The sequence below is a fragment of the Lepisma saccharinum genome, chromosome 7, assembly GCF_977018435.1.
Source record: "Lepisma saccharinum chromosome 7, izLepSacc3.1, whole genome shotgun sequence".
Classification (NCBI taxonomy): domain Eukaryota; kingdom Metazoa; phylum Arthropoda; class Insecta; order Zygentoma; family Lepismatidae; genus Lepisma; species Lepisma saccharinum.
Window position 1 is genome coordinate 78,144,760 of NC_139235.1, and position 15,558 is coordinate 78,160,317.

At 38.9% G+C, this 15,558-nt stretch overlaps 1 protein-coding gene across 2 annotated transcripts in view; it reads right to left on the bottom strand.

Moving 5' to 3' along the window:
* Positions 1-15,558, bottom strand: part of NAAT1 (Nutrient Amino Acid Transporter 1) — a 101,272-nt gene that overhangs the window by 39,594 nt on the left and 46,120 nt on the right. Inside the window, exon 1 of one of the 2 annotated variants that reach the window (XM_083125474.1) lies at positions 6,472-6,586. The exons of the other annotated variant lie outside the window; for it this stretch is intronic. The gene's annotated coding sequence lies outside the window, so the exon portion shown is untranslated. Of the gene's footprint in view, positions 1-6,471; positions 6,587-15,558 lie in introns of those variants that run through there. 2 annotated transcript variants of the gene reach the window in all.

Below are 15,558 nucleotides of genomic sequence, written 5' to 3' on the forward strand. Positions count from 1 at the left end.
TCTTTAGTTCATCAGTTCCTGATATGCAAACTCTTCAGACACGAATACGGGATGCTATAGAGACGGTGACGGAAGAGATGTTGGCAAAGACATGGAGATAGATTGAGTATCGCCTAGACGTTCTAAGGGCAACAAAGGGAGTACATGTCGAAGTGTACTAAAGTGTACTGATAACAAAACATTATGAGTTGATCTACCATTTCCAACAAACCGCATATCTGTACCTAGCATAGTTCTTTAGCAATAAAAGTTTGTAATCAGGGAAATACTTTATGCTCACCCTGTATACAGAGTGGTGCAAAAGTAGGTTGACATATGTCAAGTAGGCAAAGACTGTCAACTTACTTTTGCACCACCCTGTACATGTAAAATTTACAGTTCTGAATTCTTCAACACACTCTCGTTTACTTTACACTGCTGTTTGATAAATAAAATAAAATTTACATTGCCTCAGTGGCGGAGTGGTTATCACAGCGTGCTACGACGCCAGGGGTTCCCGGTTCGAATTCAGGCCTGGGCATTGATGTTCTTTCAACAATTTCATTATATCATTCTCATCTTCGCGATTAGCCAAAATCGGCGGAAATGCGAAGTAAAATACAAATCAATCAACATATATCAAAAATAGAGTGTGAATTGCAAAATAGGAAAAATATGACCAAGAGTACAATAATGAGAAGAAGAATGTAGGAACCAAAGGATGAATTAGAAGCGGAATGCTTGAATGTGGAGAAGTAAGGGGATATATTCTGGACTGTATATCAGACAGCAGTACAGGTTGTCTACGAAAATAAATTCAAAATCTTAACTTTTTTCTTGACCTTTCTTTGGTTTTTTCTTAACTTATATTCACACGACCCTTGCTTAGATAAAGTTGGAAATTAGCAATTAAGAAAATATTTACTTAATGAAAAACCCCTACCAGAAGGTTAGTTAAGGTGAAAACTGAAGCTGTATGCATTTAACAAGAGAATCTGACTTGCTTTATCTATCAGACTAGAGAGGATCTGGCATCTAGGCTCACAGCCAGTATACTCTTATGTGGGATTTGTGTTGTCGTACCTATATATTTTTTATTGTCTTTTCATCCATCTTACCACCATTCTCAACTTCGCGATTAGCCAAAGGGGCAGAAAAGTGACGTAAAATACACTGAATCAACCAGTCATTGTGATAGCATTCTTGACCACAAGTATAATTTCTTGACATCTTCACCTATTTCTTGATTTCCTTACTATTTCCTAACTCGTAGACACCCTTCAGTACCATAGGAGGAGTTGTAAATGCAATGACGCTACAAGAATAGACATCTACGTATTAAGCTATCATATGCCACGTGCTCAGATTGCTGTTGTACACTTGTGTTTTACATGTCAAGATAAGCTCTATGTGCAATTAGATATCATAAAGCTCTTGACATAAGATAAAAAGAAAACAACAATGAGTATACTTTTCAAGATTTTTTTAAAAAAACAAGGCTTTTCTTCACAACTCGATGTTTTCTTCTTTCTTTCCTGCTTATATTAATTTATTCTTGCCTTGTACACCTTTATCAATTTTCTTAATAACCAAGGAACGTATTTTTATGTAATTACATATCTTTATATAATTCTAAAATCAATGTTGTATTAAGTTTTTCGAATCGAGGTATGCGAGCTCGAAATATGCTTATTTTCCATATATTAGTTTTGAGCACTTTTTTTTGCATATTTTAGTTATATTTACATAATTTTCATACTTTCAAACTTTTTTGGCATACATTCCATATTCATGCTGATTTTCTCTTCTTGTGCTAAATAGCAAATGTTTTCCGTTCACCTGTATTCTGCTCGTTTTGTACTCTGTTTAAATCTTAACAATAGACAATGAATGTCTATTTCTAACATTCTTTCAACAATAGAGAATGTGAGTTCAAGCTTTCGCGGTGAAATCCATTGCATATTTTAAAAATATCCCCATTATTTCATGCGATGTTGAACGTTGTTTCATTGACTGATTTGCTTTATATAACTTCGCTTTTTGTGCCACTTTCGGCTGATTTGCGAAGATAGGGATGAGTAATGACATGATGAAATTGATGAATGGGCACTACTCACAAACATCCATGCCCAGGCCGGGATTTGAACCCGGGACCCCCTGGCGTCGTAGCGCGATGTGCTAACCACTCCGCCACGGGGGCCGGCTTGAACGTTGTTTCAGTCAATACAAATCTGTCTTTAGGGACAACATAAGGATATTCATGTTTAAGGAGGTTCAAAAGCCATACTAAAGCATAGGCCCAAATTTCAATGGATAACCGTACAGCTAATATAAATTCGGTAAGGAAGAAATTTTCCGATATAAAAGATTGTTTTATTCACTAGGACCTGTGATCCTTATAATTTTGTTACGACTGAAGTTATGTAAGTAAATAACAGAAAATAAAAGGTCTCCGTCATGTTCAAACTTCTGCGTACAGATGGCGCTGAAGTGGTGGTTTTGTCAATATCAATAAAGTGTGGAAATCCATTGCTTTGGTAGCAAAAAATAAACCACATTTCGCTTTTTAATTAGTCATGTAAACCTAATGCATTTTATTTAGTTAAATGCTCGCTTACTTAAAGAAAATTTTCCTTTTTTCACATGTAACACCATATTTAATTCCACAGTTTGATTAATATATAGCTATATATATCCGTTTTGTTGAAATTTCATAAGTCAACAGTATGATGTTTCTCCCACTCTCGGTTATTGTAAAATTGATTGACTCGTCTAACACCTAGCGGACAAAAATTAGACTAATATGACTTACTATGAGACCACATACTTGGAAGAAACTATAGAACCAATACTATACCTCACACCAGTGGCGGCGATTGGGTTGCAAAACCGGGGGGCAAGGACAGCATATTTCCCTTTGTAGATAAGGTTTAGCATAGTGCACGGCCAAAAGTGGCAAAACGTGGGGAGTAATTGCCCCCTCGCCGCCACTGCCTCACACTTTAAAATAAACCCTCAAGAAAACAATAATAACAATATTGAACAATCTTTCTTCAACAGTTGTACAATGACAGGCAGTGTCGGATAAATGATCTCTCGTAGGGCGCAGGTAGCTCTTCTTTAGCAGCCACTAGCTTTTAACGTTGCCTCAGAGGGTGATCGTGTACTTTTAGATGCCAAAGTGGCGATTATCACATTATCTTGTGTCAATTGACAAACCATTTTTAGTTCTAGACAACTCGGAGGGAGATTCGTTAAATTTAGACGTCAGGGAAGACGCTGGCTATGTTTTTCAGGTTTTATTAAGTATTATTTTTAGAATTTTCCAAACGGGGTGATCACTTCAGTTTAGACGTAGATTGATTGATTGTTGGTCTATTTTACTTCGCTTTTCCGCCACTTTTCTTGGCGGAAGAAGATGAGTGATGATATGATGAAATTGGTGAAGGGACACTTGCAAAGAACAAGCATGCCCAGGCCGGGATTCGAACCCGGGACCTCTGAGTTTAGATGTCTTCACTGGTGCCTATAACGACCCAGAGCTTTCACTGGGATTCGAACCCATGAATTGTTGTTGATGTGTAATCTATGTTAACACGCTGAATACGATGGCCAGGAATAATCTACTCGTGGGAATTTCAAGATGACAGCGAGAGAATTGAACAATGCAAAATGTCCTTCGAAATATTATGTAATCTTAAGTCGCTCCTTCTTAATTACGGGAAAAAACTTGGTCTTCCTTAATTATGCGGAAAACGCTTAAGACAGCAAAAATAAATAAACACACAAATAATCGTCACAAGATAGCCATTGTTGGAAAACCATCCAGCAGAAAACGATTTTTTTTCCAGTTCCAAATAACATTGCGCGAAGTTGGACTTCTTACTTCAGGCATGCTCCAAGGGGAAGAGAGACAACTAGGCATTGGATAAAATCGATTGACTCAGTGTTCGATTCCCGCTTGTAATTAATTTCCTTGTTTCGTTTCTATGTTCGATTTGGTTTATTTTACTTCGCTTTTCTGCCACTTTTGGCTACTCGCGAAGATGAGGATGATTCGAATCCGAGTCCCCTCGCGTCGTAGCGTGGTATGCTAACCACTCCGCCACGGAGGTCCGCAGTTTCCTTGTTTCGTATTCAGGATTTGTCAATACCAATAAGAAAAGTCCTCATCCGATTTTTCTCTTGCTATAGCGGACATGCTTTGTAATCAAGGGGTCCCTCAGAGGCGTGGCGTGCATGTAACCGGTGTTACCGCAGGTAACAGCAAAATGTAAAGAAATTAAAAAGTTTTTTTTTTCTCAATAAAATAACAACATTGTTAAATAAGATAACCGACAGCGTTGCAGTCGAGTGTATATAGCAGAGGACATTTTTTCTGCAGCCGACAAAAGCGAAGAGACAGGCCGTTCCGCTACCCTCAAGAGGCAACAGGAGGAAAGGGCGCCAATGCAAGGGAACGGCGGGGAAAGACTTGAGGAGGCAAGTGTGCTACGGGGTTATTCATATGCCTGTTTAGGGGCCCTGTTGCCGCTGCGGCCTGCCGGATCAGCAAGTGTTGGCACATTGGATTTCCAGAAAAGAGCTAAATCCCGCCTAAAACGGGGATACTATTTCTCTGAAGCAACAAGAGCTAGACTGCAAAGCCAAAGCTGGATTTCACTACAACTGAGACCGTTTAGTAATAGACGAAAAGATAAGTACTTCATGCGATTCGTGATTTGGACAAACCTTGCTCCAAAAAAACTAAGTTGGCAACAGTAGAACGTACATCTGGCCTTCCACCGCTGGAGGAGGGGAATTCTGTCGTCTGCTCAACGCAGAAACGTCAAACTGACCCGAATGTGTGGTTCTTCTTCCCCTTTCCACCTCTTTTGTACAATACAATAACGAGCCATTGGATAAAATCCAGCGTTCGATTTCCGTTTGTAGTTAAGTTTCCTTTCTTGCTTGTACAAGGACACTTGTAGGTTGGAACAGTTCTATTGAAAGTCAGTTGTATCCTTACATCCCAAAAGTGTACGTGACTGTGCAAGATTTGTCAAAACCAATAAGAAAAATCCTCTTTCGATTATTCTCTTGCGATAGCGGACACTCTGTAATCAAGGGGTCCCTTGCTCTGCGAGAAAATTGGACAATGCAAAAAGTCCTTCGAAAGATTATGTAATCTTAGACAAGTCTTCCTTAATTAGGGAAGGAAATACTTTAGGCACCTTTAAAAAAAAGCACGACAATGATCATTGTAAGATAGCTAGCTTTCGTTGCACAACCACTCTACCAGAAAACGGTTTTTTCCCAGTTGCAAATAACAAAGCGCAAAGTTGGACTTCATGCTTCAAACTACAAGAAGAGACAACGTGTTCTTTATGCGTTCTCGCATTGGATAAAATCGCCTCAATTCTCGCTTGTAGCTTCCTTGTTCCGTATGCGCGCTCTCTTTTGATTTTTCTCTTGCGACAGCCGACACGCTTTGTGATCAAGGGGTTTAATTTCCCGGTAGGAACACACAGCGCTGCTTCATATCCTATTTCAAACTGTTAGTCCAGTCCGATTATTCTTGTGTAGAATATGAGTTTATTTCGAGGATACAATTAAGAATACAATTACAACTACAATAGCACTAAAAGACGTGGTATTTCATGAATGTGATATGTAAAATTAGGTACAGATTAGCTACAAGAGAGGCGTAACCAGAATTTTTGGAGGGGGGAGGAAAGCCCAGCCTTTCGTAAAAAAAAACTGTTGGAAACTATTTACATGAAAAAATAACAACTTGCAAAGTACAGTTTCATTTATGGTAGAAAGGTTTACGACTTTACGGTATTCTAAATATGTTGAAATTTGCGAGAAACACTAAAAAAATCACGTAAAACTATATTTGCATCGTATCATGACTTAGTATGCACAAACAATATATTTAGCTTGCCATTTTATCTACTTTTTCTACCCGGTGGAGGCACGTAGTGGTTCGGATTCCACTTTAAACTGTAGGTCCAGTCCCGATTAGCTTATCTGTGCATAAAGTGAACTTTTGTCACATTAATTGCACCAGGTTTGACAAAGATTATAGGGTTTAACCAACTTAATCAATCAATCAATCTACTTTTTCGGGCAAGGTTTAACGTTTTTCTTTTGTTATTGCGATTGTAAATAAAAGTTCTTATAGTCGTATATTGGTAGACGATACAATTGAGTGTGATTGTTGTTCAAATTTAAATGCATAACATGAAAACATGAGGTAGCAATAGTTAATGCCACTTTCGAATTCATCATCCTAAAATCTGTAAAGAACCGCCACTGTTGTTCTTTTTAAATGTTTTATTCTAGAGAGAGTATTTTTTCTGAAAGGTCCTGACCCTGTGGACCCACACATGGCTACGCCAGTGAGATACACATGTGTAAATGAATCACGACGCTGATTGTAAAAAGAATCGTTGTGAATGTCAAAGAATATAATTATCAGGACTTGCCAGCTGATATAAACAACACTACCTTCAAGCAGGTTGGATCAAAACACTTTCCTGAAGATACAACGGGTTACAAAAAATGATACACTATCTTGCAAGCTCCACGCAGACAAGAGAACACTCACCCACTGAAGGGTTTCTAACAACAATCGATCGAAAAAATTTCTGCATGACTACTTATCATGAAAATCTCACCACCTGATAAGCTTTATCATATACTTGAATTCCCCTGGAAACGATATCTACTGGACAGATTTATATCTTGCGTTGCAAATATTTTCCATGGATTTAAAAGAGGAAGCTTTGGCATTGCCGAAATTTCAAAGAAGTTTATACCAGTTCCAGGGTATTTATATTGTCAACACTGATTTCTGGTGCAGTGTTTTGAAAACAACACAAGAGCACTGGCCGTTGAAAAGTTTAAAAGTGAAAGTAGTAATTGTGAAGAAACAACTCCAGTATTGCCAGATGCTTTCTTTTCTTGCTCCCAGATTTTCCAGTCTCAAACACAATTTTTATAATTATGGTAGAGATTGTACACGGTTGATTTAAACATCTACAGTGTGTCCAAATATTTCTCCAACATGGTTGAAAAAGAAGGGGAAGGAGAATGTAAGATTAACAATTATCTGCTTTTCAGCCAGTTGCAGTTTTCGTCAAAGGTTCCTCACAGCACACGAAAATTTTTGCCGCCTTCAAGAAAGATAGAAGTGGAGACAATTGTGCTGCTACGGATTCAATGCACATAAGAGAATTCATAGGAGAATGGCGCCAAACGGCTCTAGATGTTCATGAACCATAAATTGTCGGAATACATATGGTGGGGCTCGCTCAGGTTCAAAAACTGTGTACAGCTTCAATCCTGAAACTGGCCAGCGGGCCTACACTGCCTGCAGATAGTTTCTACCAGGTGCCTGCAGTCTCGTATCACTCCTTGCTTTTGTTTTGAAGCCAGTGGGCGGAGCTTAAGTTTGTCGGCGTAAGATGGCCGCATCTACTTCAACCAATGACTTCACGGACAGAAGAACATCGCATCGGCTGCTGCAAGCGCACGCGGGCTGGAAGGAGCATGGAAGTAGGCTCCAACTACAAACGCAAACTCGAGGTCTACTTTACACTTAAATACTACAAAACAAACTATAATTAGCTTTATTTGCTTATGGAATATTATTCCTTCACGTTTCCTGTCGCTTCTGTAAGTTCAGCCGTGTGTTGAGCACGCACCATTGCTTCCTAAATGTTAGTCAAAAGTACACAAAATTACATGCTTTCTTACGGCGTCTTCGAATGTTTTGGTCCGACTTCTCCGGTTCTGTCACGTGACCCGTCTTCAGAAACAGCGCGCAGGGCTTACTCCTCCCTTTCTTACCTCCATGGTTTCCACGCATGCGCGAGAACTGCAAGTAGCACTGAGTGGGCGGAGCATTCGCTACAACGTTAGTGGTAGGACTCGCTTCCAAGATACACATAAGGCTCGCTTTACACGGAAACCTTTCCTTTAATATTTTTCTAGCATAAATGCTATGTAAATGCTTCTAAAACATATTATACAAACAGTACTTTACGCGGAAGCATTTCACATTAGCTTTTTGCGATTACAATGTATACCTATATTAAAATTTTGAAGTGATACGTTGTAAACATCTAACTCGGCCGCCATTACATCTGCACCCGTGACGCAGAGCTCGCTTCTGATTGGTTATGCTAAGATAAATGCTACGGGAATAGGAGCGATTCTATCCTTGAGAAATGCCATGAAATAAGGCATGGCATCTGAAATGCCATAAAAAAAATCATTTTACACGGTAGCCTTTTGTTCATGTAGGGGTACCCACGGGGGGGGGGGGGACAAAATGTTATATTTTTAGTTTAGCTACCAATTCTATATATCTTCACACAAAAATGGGGAGATAGTTTCCTTTCATTCAGTTGTTATTGATTTTTAATTATGGATATTATGTACAGATTTTCTACCTACCTGTTGGTGATCGGGACGATGGGGTTGAAATGAAACACCACCTCTCACGCCTTTAGAATCGGTTTGGAAGGCGGGGACGCATGCTGTTCACATTAACAGAGCAGACAAGGTTCTGACTGAATAAGGTTCAGTACACTAACAATGACAGTGAGCGGGAGCAGTTGTGTACGTTTTATGTTAGCAAACAGGAAAGTGAGCCGTGCTATTTTTCTGTAGTTTCTTTAATTTCAACTGCAATGAAAGGTTTCGAATGGCATGTGCCTCTCGATTGTTCGCATCCCAGCCAGTTGTAAACATGTCTGGTGTTTTATTGTGGTAGTTCCGAGTCGGCTCGTAACTTCCGACATGTGGACTTCAGTTTCGGAGTTGGATGATTTCAGACAAGATTTGTTTCGCTTGCATGTGTTCCTGTGTTACGACTGACTGGCTGTAAAATGCTGTTTTCGTTGTATAAAGCTTAGGCATTTCGATTATTATTTTTTTATGAAAAATGTTTAAACAAAAATCAATTATTGCGTGTTTATCCAAACTATATTTGTGTTTGTGTGTGTGGAGGGAGTATGATGAACAATTCTTTTTGGGGGGTAATTTGATGAACGACTTTGGTGGAGATGCGCCCACCAAAGGAAAATGTTTTGGTCTAAAGCGGGCTTAAGATATCAGCAGGGACGTTCCGACAATATCATAGACCAGCTATATTCCTTTTCCGGAATGTCTGGAGTAGCGACGCGCAGAGGGGAAAGCTTGTGGGCGGGGCCAGACTAGGTGGGGAATACAGAATTCCCCTAGTAGTCTTGCGAGCTGTCATGTTTACTACAGAACTACAGGACCAGTCGAGTCGACCCCTCCTCGCGTTCATTGGACGAGGCACACAGCCGCAACGTACGCTAAGGACGCGTTCGCGTTCTCCTACTCCAGACATTCCGGAAAAAGGAGTATAGTATGTATGTATCCATTGGTGGCAGTGTTCGATCTTCTTTTCACACTTGAGCTTGTAGTAAATCTACTTCGTTAACTGCTTGATTATATTTCATAAGCCTCTTACAGCCATTAACCTATCTGATAACAAGCATCGTGATTCTTCGCCAAACAAGAAACATCGTTACATCCTCATTAGCTTATCTGAGCATGAAGTGGACTTATCAATCGCCTTACAACAGATCGGCATTCTTTATTGTTCGTCCAAAACAACCTTGACGGAAATGCATATATCTTGTGCACATGTTGGCTTATACCAGATTACACAAGAGTTGTTAACATGTCCAAATAAATCCTTGTGCATCTCAGTATATCAATCAATGAAGACACGTCGCAGATAACTGTTGTCCTCAAAAACATACATCCAAATTTTGACCCAATTTCAGTTTCCTGGTGCTATTTCAAGTGCCTCCTGCATCTTTCTTCCTATATTTACTAGCCATTCTTATCACCTTTCTTACGGATATGATTTTAAATGGCCATGCACTTTTTGTACATCTGCATTCACTCCTTTACTGCCTTAAGTAGTTCAGTCGCTATTTCTTATTATTTTGTACCTTACCGAATGTCTTTTCATTTAGTGTATAATTTGTTTCCATTTACTTCCTCACTAAATGCCTGCTCACTCATTTTATTATCTTATTACGTGTCTATTAGCACTCGTTCAGTACCTTACTAAATGCATGCTTATCTTCATTTAACTCATTCAAACGTTTTTTGCGTCTCATTTTATTGCCTCTTCGATGGTATCATCTAATCACTATTCATCCTCTGCCAAAACTGGCAGACAACTGAATGTCTGTTATCCTCACTTCTTTCTCATTAGATGCCTATTTCTTCGCATTTACTGCCTTGCTGAATGCCTATTACTTCTAACTTATTTTCTATTAAATGCCTATTTCTTCTCATTACTGCCTTCCTGAATGCCTATTTCTTCTCATGCCTACATTACTGAATGCCTGTTATTTCTAACTTCTTTCCTGTTAGATGCCTATTTCTTCTCATTACTGCCTTCCTGAGTGCCTATTTCTTCTCTTACCGAATGCCTATTTCTTCTAACTAATTTCTTATTAGACTCGTATTTCTTCACGTTACTGCCTTACTGAATGCCTATTATTTCTAACTTACTTCCTATTAGATGCCTATTTCTTCTCATTACTGCCTTCCTGAGTGCCTATTTCTACTCATTACTGCCTTACTGAATGCCTATTTCTTTTCATTACTGCCTTACTGAATGCCTATTATTTCTAACTTATTTCCTATTAGATGCCTATTTCTACTCATTACTGCCTTACTGAATGCCTATTACTTCTAACTTATTTCTTATTAGATGACTATTTCTTCTCATTACTGCCTTACTGAATGCCTAATTCTTCTCATTACTGCCTCACTGAATGCCTATTTCTTCTCATTACTGCCTTACTGAATGCCTATTACTTCTAACTTATTTCTTATTAGATGCCTATTTCTTCTCATTACTGCCTTAGTGAATGCCTATTACTTCTAACGTATTTCTTATTAGATGCCTATTTCTTCTGATTACGGCCTTACTAAATGCCTATTTCTTCTCATTACTGCCATACTGAATGCCTATTTCTCCTAATTTCTTATTAGACTCATATTTCTTAACGTTACTGCCTTACTGAATGCCTATTACTTCTAACTTCTTTTCTATTAAATGCCTATTTCTTCTCATTACTACCTTCCTGAATGCCTATTATTTCTAACTGCATTCTCATTAGACGCCTTTTTCCTCACGTTACTGGCTTACTGAATGCCTATTACTTCTAATTTCTTTCTTATTAAATGCCAATTTCTTCTCATTACTGAATGCCTGTTTCTCTTCACTTCTTACGAGATGCCTATTGAATGCCTTGCTGATGTCTTGCGTCTCATCATCTCTTTCTTATCAGATGTCTACTTCTTATCACTGTCTTAGTGATTGCCTATTACTTCTAACTTCTTTCTTATTAGATGCCTATTTCTTCTCGTGTGCAGCCTTACTGAAAGCCAAGATTCCTGCTTCAACGATGATGCATCCAGTCTGATGACGAAGCGTGAGAGAATGCGGCAGAGAAAGGAGATCAAAGAAGGTTTCCTCTCTTCCTCTTCCGGTAGTGAAAGCAGCCATCCTTGGCTCCATCCAAAGGATGCAGGAGAGCATCCCAAGATCATCTGTGGAGCTGGTGACATCCTGCGTCCTATCTATTACGAAGCTTTCAAATCAAGTGTGAAGACAACTTTTTGCAAAAGTTCGCTCCGGTGCACTCTTTTCTTCTTTTAGTTACGGTGAAAATACTGTATAATGAACTTAGGGTGAATCATCAGTTGATGTTTTTTAATAGTGAAGAATGAATCGTAGGAATGACACAGAACTATCAACAGACTCAGTAGAGATGAAAATGATCTAGCCCTTTTTTGTCGGGGTTGGAACACTGACTAATAAATCTATGCGTGGAACACCACGCAAACAGTCCTTAAACAATGAAGTTACGCGTGCGAAAGCATGTGCGATTCATTAAAGCTTCCCGTCATTGAATCAGCTGCTGCATTTAATTTTAAAGTTACGCAAGCGAAACCAGTTTGCAGTTGTTCGGTGCATATGCGAGCAAAGAGAAAACAGTGTTGCAGACTCACGTTTTTCAAATTTCTTATAACCTCGTTTGCATCGAGATCTTAACCTCGTTACAACCAAAGCAAGGCCAGTGTATTTGTCAACACCGAGAAAACTAGTGTAAGATGTCGCACTGATATGAAATTTGGAAGTATGGGAAATAATAATTCGAACAGTAGCTCAATTAAAATTTATTTCACATGCACATGACTGACTATGTTGGGTTGCCACTTGCGAACCTGTCAAGCAAGGTACAATTTTGCCCTCGCCAAAGGGATTTTAATTTTCACCCCCAAGGGCAACACTGTATTGAACTGTGAATAAAAAATCCCCCTTCTTCTTTTGGACCATATGTTTCTTATTTGATTTTTGTCATTTAGCGCCGCTTTCTGCCTATTTTGATTAATCGCGACGATGAGGATGAGTGAGGACGAGATTCGAACCCGAAACACCTAGATTTTTCAGATTCGAGAATTGAATTGCCAGAAGCATCATACAGGAGTCATGTTTTTATTCTACTCATAGTGGGAGTCGTATTTTAACTTCTCTTCATGTATCGCAACATTCCTTGCTTTTTTAGAACAAGAGAACACAAGGGGTTAAAAGTCCCCTTAAACTAAATAAGATATCAGAACTATACGAGCGATATCTCAGTCTCGTCCAATGCCTGTCTCGCTCTCGGTCTTACCATAATAAGGTAACTGTGAGGCGTTGCTTTCTTTAAGTAACTACGATATCATTCAGGGTGTGTGTGTGAATGGCCTAAGAAAGGGACATTACATTGCGTCACTAGTTCCTGAGATAAGTTTCATCCTCGTTTTGGATAAACAAACAGATAATACGATCAGGCTTTTCCAAAGTTTCTCAATATGAAACGATTATCTTTGACAATAACATAGGCGTTGTCATTGAAGTTCTTGACAAGATTGAGTCCTTGATAAATATTTGGAAATTTATACAACTAAAGTGATGTCCTCTTATTCACAAATAAAGTCTGGACTGAGAAGGAGCTAATACCATCAGATTAGACAATTTCATTTCGTGGAATACACATGTTATTGCATGAACAAACGAAAATCCCCATATTGAACACACACACATATGTGTTCGTAATCTACATTGAGAGGAAGCTGACTCGAGAACCGCAAACCGAGGAACTTTTACATGGATTGAAATCTATACACACCGTGCACACATACACGCGTTATTTCTCATTTTCCCAAGTTAACTCAATGCTCACAGACAATTCAAAGGTAAATGGGGGAGGGAAGACGAACAGATAATATTTTATTGTTTCATTTTATTGTTTGAACTACGTAAAAGCGAGTACGGATTATCTTTATCTCGTTGATAATCCTTATCCTCCCATTGTCAACCAAGACGTTGTTTTTCATGAAGCCGCCTTGTAGCAAGGATAGTGGTTAAGGACGAATGGCTTGAGAACCGTTTGTCACTTGATGAAATCCCCTCCCCCTCCGCTTTCTTACTTTGTCCATTGTTCTCCAGCGATAAGTGACACTGGCTCCTCCAGTATTGTACAGTCACCAGCAATACAAATGTGACACGTAGATCCTGCAATATTCGCTCCTCTGCAAGGCGTTGTGTGTTGCGTAACTCCACGGCGGGGGTAGAACTCGCCACTGAAAATTTGCTATTAAAATCCACTTATCACCGTCGAGTTAGGCAACACACACAACGCCTCGCAGGGAAGCGAGTATTTCAGGATATAGGTGTCTCATTTTTATTGTTGGTGACTGTACAAGACGCATTCGTTTCGCATGCACGAGCAACAGGCCTGTTATGTATTAGAAAGTTGTGTATGCAGCAGTGATGTGCGTTTACGCGTAAAAACGATAGTCTGCATTCTACACGTAGACTATTTTATACACGCAGACGACGTAAGCTATGTAAACAACATGGCGAAAGGTGATAAATTAGCAAAGGGCGCCTTCTAAGTAAAACAAAATTATACTGTGTATCAGTTGCTGATGTGTGAGGAGAATTTTTCATACGCTTCTTTCCAAATTCGAACAATTTCTCACACAGGAAAATACCTAACATGGAAATATTCTACTGTTTTATGGGGAAATGGCTAATTTTGCCTCACGACTGCCATCTGTTGTTGTTTTTTTTTTTGCATACTATTTATCTTTGTCCATAGTTGATGATAGAGGAGAAGAGAAGTTTTGTTGTAAATAGGATTCTTTTCAGTTCGTTAGAAACCAATATAGTTCAAAATGTCACTTTCCTTTCATGAAAGCCTTGAAAATTTATTTTAATGCACTTTAGATTGTCTACGTACTCTATGTAAAACTACAACCCAATGTAATCTACGTTAGACAACGCATGTAGACGTAAACATATAGCGTACCGCACATCACTGGTATGCAGCCATGGGCTGAATCGGCCATAAATTCAATCTTGTATCTGTAGTCATTTTTTTTTTGTAAGCTGGGAAGTTTAAATAAAAAAATGTATGATTTCGCGTATTTAATTTAACAAGATTGAGGTAAAACACGATGCACGATATTGAGAAAATGGCCCGGTCTGAGTGACACGTGCTACTTGTCGCTTTGGTCTGAAAATACTCTTTGTCTATATGTACTCAGCTGTAAATTCTCATCGATATAACAACTCAATTCAATCTGACGTCATCATCACGCACCGTACTCGGGGGAAAATTCGAGCAAAGCTTATAAGAAGCCTTCTTACAGTGAGAAATTTGCGATATTTTATGCGGACACATTCCTCATAAGATCATGATAATCAAGGGCAAAGACCCCCCACGCACAATTCTTAACCTGTTAAATGCCCGGCGATTTCGTGCAATGAATTGTGGGGAAAGTTGATCGCTGAATCCATTAGAATGAAATAATGTAATGTTCACGGACGCATTTAGCTGGCGCCGTCCAGGGGGCCCGGATCCCCCCCGAAACACTTACCAAAATTAAATAATGAAAATATTGAGGGATATTTATTTCCGCCGAACTTATTGGAAGGCAAGGATTATATTGTGATCATACGACTTTGAATGATAGTACCAAAGAAGATTTATTCAAGATTTAATATGCATAAAATATTATACCAACAACTTTACTTTTCGTTCAACTAGATCTGAATATTCAAGTCTAAATAAGTACTGTTATATCACTATTCTTATACGGTCTTGTTACCTATTCATGTAATAAAAATATTATATTAATTAACTTTAATATTTTAATCAAAGTAAAGTAAAGTGCTCCCCTGTGCATAGCACCACGCCATGAAGGCGTATAGGGGGTGTGGGGGTAATATTTTAATCAATTTATTATTATTATTATTATTTTGAGACACTTGTTTCGAACCCCCCTAAATATATTTCTAGATACGTGCCTGGTCATGTTATCTCCAATCAGTAGCAGCGATTAGGGGGCCGAGGGGGGGCTGTTGCCCGCCAATTTTGTCCCCGTACCTAATCTACAAAGAGATTGATTGATTGATTTAGTTTATTTTACTTCGCGTTTAGTGCCTCTTGGCTAATTTGAGAAGATGGGGATGAGTGA